Below are 4220 nucleotides of genomic sequence, written 5' to 3' on the forward strand. Positions count from 1 at the left end.
AGAGGTGTAACGGTGTGGCCGTGAAACACCTCTACAAACACAGAAAACTTCATGGCTGAGGAAGTTGATACCAATTAAATTTTAAAAAACTATTCACCCAACATAATACCATCCCCTTAGTTAAAAAGAACGAGTAAACAGTCCCGAAATATCCCAAGGTTACTCAGTTCTATAATTAGGAGGATCAAATGTGTCTTCACACTTCCTCCCAACAATAGTAGTACCTGCTACTGACAATGGTCCCAATGTTATACAATTGTCGTAAGCAATTTCGATTTTTTAAATAGTGCATTGCGAAAACGGACTTACATCTCCATTAAGTTGTTTGCAAGGGTTAAAGAGGATCTAACCTCATGAGCCTTGACTTTTCAAGTTAGGCTCAGTGTTCATCCCCTGCTTGTAAATGTGCTTTATCAATAAGGTCTCTAATAAACAATGAGATTGCACTCTTTGATAAAGGTCTCAAGGGATTCTTGACTGAGCACCCTAAATGCTCATAGGTCCCCTGATCTCTGTCTTGAGGAGATAATATCTAAGGGGTCTCAGTGTTGAAAATTTTCTTAAGAAAAGTGATCGATTTGTGTACCAGAAAACATCACCCTGGGCAAATTAAAGGCATACCTACGTGCCGAATCTATCAGACTGGTACCGCCACCTGGAAAGTTGAGGTGGGGGAATAAAAAAGGAGGATTTTCCTTGTATCCTCTTGTCAGGAAACCGAGGAATGCAAAAAGGAGGATTTTCCCCTGTATCCTCTTGTCAGAAATTTGAGGAATACAAAAAGGAGGATTTTCCCCTGTATCCTCTTTCCAGAAATTTGAGGAATACAAAAGGAGAATTTTCCTTGTATCCTCTGTCAGGAAGCCGAGGAATACAGGAGGAGTATTTCCCTTTTATACTTCTGTCAGAAAGCTGAGGATTACAGAAAGTTTCTTGCTCACAAAAGGAATAAGTGTTAAGGAATCTGACTTTTTTTTTTTTTTTTTTTTTTTTTTTTAACCCGAACACACTCTTGGCAGAAAAGGAGGATGTTTAGAGTAACAAATTTAGTGATCAGTTCCTTTCCCCTGTCCCCCTCCCCATAGCCGTGTCTATTCCATCATCCTGTGCACGCCATATCGGCCATTTAATGATACCATTTATTTTTAAAATTCACCTGACAAACAAAGCCTTAAAATGCATATGTTTATAGAAAATTTTCTTCTCGGAATGCCGCCATCTTTCATTTCTCCAAATATTTGCATAAATTCGTGTTACACTGTACACACACACACACACACACACACACACACACACACACACACATATATATATATATATATATATATATATATATATATATATATATATATATATATGTGTGTGTGTGTGTGTGTGTGTGTGTGTGTGTTATATAAGGTTATATATATGCCTCTTGATTTTGTAGTGTTTTTCCACTACCTGATACCTAAAGAAAGTTCTCATGTTCTTGTACAGTAAAAGAAATTCAACAAAGAGCATATTTACAGTAAATATTAAGGAATTGTTTGAAATGAAACGTTTTACTGACCTTTCGTTAGAAGTGTTAGATTTTTCCTGGCAGCTTTTTGGACTTTCTTTTTCTCCTCCCTCTTGCCTCTCTTCACTCCCTCCTCCTTGCCTTTCTCCTCCCTCAGCCCCGCCCCCGCCCACTCTCCCGCCGCCACCACCTCCACCACCACCACCACCACCTCCTCCTCCTCCTCCCTCCCTCCTCCTCCTCCTCCTCCTCCTCCTCCTCCTCCTCCTCTCCTCCTCCTCCTCCTCCTCCCCTCCAGCGGGTTTCGGAAAGAATGTTTTACCTCTCATGTTCTTAAGGTATTGGAGGCATAGAATGCTCTCAAACCTCATTTTTGGTAAGGGTGTTCGATGGCTTTACTGTTCAGAAAGGAATCTTTATTTTTTCTTTCTAGTGCAACACTGCGTATCAGATGACTCCAGTGCTGTGTATTTGACACCGGTAAATCATTGTTATTATCTAACACATTCCTTCATTCCCATTAAAGCCACTTTTACTGAAGATCGTTCGTTTCTGAACTGGAGGTTATTTGAGGGGGTGGGGGAGGGGACGGGTGATGATGCGAGTGTTTGTGCGTTTGTGATTTGACTAGTAAAAACATCAGCTGGTCAGAAGTATATTTGTTCCTTTGGTGGTGCCCTAAATGCCCATCTGGTGTTCCTCACTCTTCGGCCAAGTTGATGTCTGGAACATAAAAGAAATTATATTAGTAATTAGTATCTTTATCATTATTATTTATGCCAGTGTGAGCGTATGAGTGTTATGTTTGCATACTTGATTATTGCTATATACAGTTGGTCATGCGATCAGCAAAGAAGGGATTTGATCAGTAATTGGGGCACATGAGCTCCTTGAACATCCATCATCTCAAAAGAGTCAGGAAGGATAACACATTGAGGTCCCTCCCACTGTAACAGTGAAAGTCATTCAGTGAAAAATGTTATTTATGTATAATATATGTATGTTTTATAATGGTCTCGGAGAGCATTGCTCAAGGTGTCACCCTAACCAATAATCAATGATAATAATTGTACAGTTTAGTCGTGGCCATATTTAAATACTTTTATTCCTTTCAGTTGAGGTCGGTAATGTCATCAGAAGAAAGAAACTTAGGCCGAACAATTTTGTGAGGTCATGAATATCAGAAACGAAGGGGATAATTTGATCGATACACCCCATGCTAAAGACGACCTGATTTTTTTTTTTTTTGTATAAATTAGTTGAGTAACTGTTAGATGGAGTCAATAATTAAAACACTTGGGATATGAAACAGTTATGATTGAATTTCTACGAGGATGATTTCGGTTGAAACTGAAATGACACATCACCTACGCTAACTAGTCTGTTTTGCAGAATATGTTTAGAGGACACAAAGCCTAATGGTTAGGACTGTTAGTCATAGCGAAGGTAGCCAAGAAAAGTGACCTGACAACGTGGTAGTTATAGAACCATTGCGCTTACCACAGTTGTACAGAAACGTTCAATATGGAGTTGGCAAGGAGTATTTATCAACATTAAGGATAAGAAGAGGGGAAACACACTAAGTTGTGGGATGAGAAAGTAGCAGGTTGAGTATAAAAAAAAAAAAAAAAAAAAAAAAAAAAAAAGTGAGGTTTGAGGTCCAATCGTAAGAGAGATGGTCATGTACTGGTGTACGCAAGGACGAATAAGTGAGCAATAGGAAAATTAGCATAAAAAGTTGACAAGTGATAAATATAATGGAGCAGTGTCATTTTTAAGTAAATTGGTTCTCTTTTATTTATTGTCAATACTACTATCATCATAAAACTTGAGTTGTTAGAGCTTTGACGTCAAGTCTGGAAGTAATCCGATCGTATGTTATTGGTTAAGTTGCATGTCTTGTAATTCTGTGAATTGCGAAGTTGTGATTTATCGTGTATTCTGTCAAGTTGAAATTTTGCTTCCTATTTGCGGATCATATTGTAAATAGTCCACCCCCCAAAAAACGTAATATGAATTTAGTCGGAAAGAAATGCAAGAGAACGCTGAAAATAAGAAAAAGACGCCTGGAGAAAGTTTGTATTGAGCAATGCTGCTGAGAAATCTTAGACGTAGCCATAAAACGTTTTGATGCGCTTCGATGATATTAAAAAAATAATAAGGTGATACACCTGTGTGATCGTTAACGAGGCCGTTGTTACAGGGTTTTTTTGCAGCCACCCTCACAGCTCACAAATGAACGATGCGGTGTAAATACGAGTGACTTGAGCACATCAGCGGTTAGTTAAGATACCGCGTAATCGAAGTACTAGCCAATGAATGGGGGAATATAGACAAGTTTCGTAAGAACTCTCGTGAAAGGAGTGCCTGTCTTCCATTCGGGAACAAGACATCGGTAGCACATGAGACCGAAGCAAATCGTCCGAAGACTCACTCTCCATTAATCTAGGACTGCGAACATTATAGACACTATCTGCTTTTTTAAGGTTCATATGTTCAATGACTGTTTCCTTATGGGACAACTTGTTCTCCTGAAAGTACCCCTTCACCTTCTATCCTCGTCTTTCCATTCATTGCCTTCTTTCTTTTGTTCATTTAATTTTTTCTTTTTCACATTTACCCTTTCTACTGTCACAATATCTGGTCGTGCAACTCCACCACAAATACTGTCTCCTCCTCCTTTCCCTAACCTTTCATTTTCTCGTCTCACCATGTAATCTTT

At 38.9% G+C, this 4220-nt stretch overlaps 1 protein-coding gene across 1 annotated transcript in view; it reads right to left on the reverse strand.

Moving 5' to 3' along the window:
• LOC135215576 (NPC1-like intracellular cholesterol transporter 1) overlaps positions 1–1671 on the reverse strand; it is a 22309-nt gene extending 20638 nt beyond the window's left edge. Inside the window, exon 1 of the mRNA XM_064250437.1 lies at positions 1550–1671. The gene's annotated coding sequence lies outside the window, so the exon portion shown is untranslated. The remainder of the gene's footprint in view (positions 1–1549) is intronic.
• Positions 1672–4220: the final 2549 nt, after the last annotated feature.

This window comes from Macrobrachium nipponense, chromosome 5, assembly GCF_015104395.2.
Source record: "Macrobrachium nipponense isolate FS-2020 chromosome 5, ASM1510439v2, whole genome shotgun sequence".
NCBI classification, from domain to species: domain Eukaryota; kingdom Metazoa; phylum Arthropoda; class Malacostraca; order Decapoda; family Palaemonidae; genus Macrobrachium; species Macrobrachium nipponense.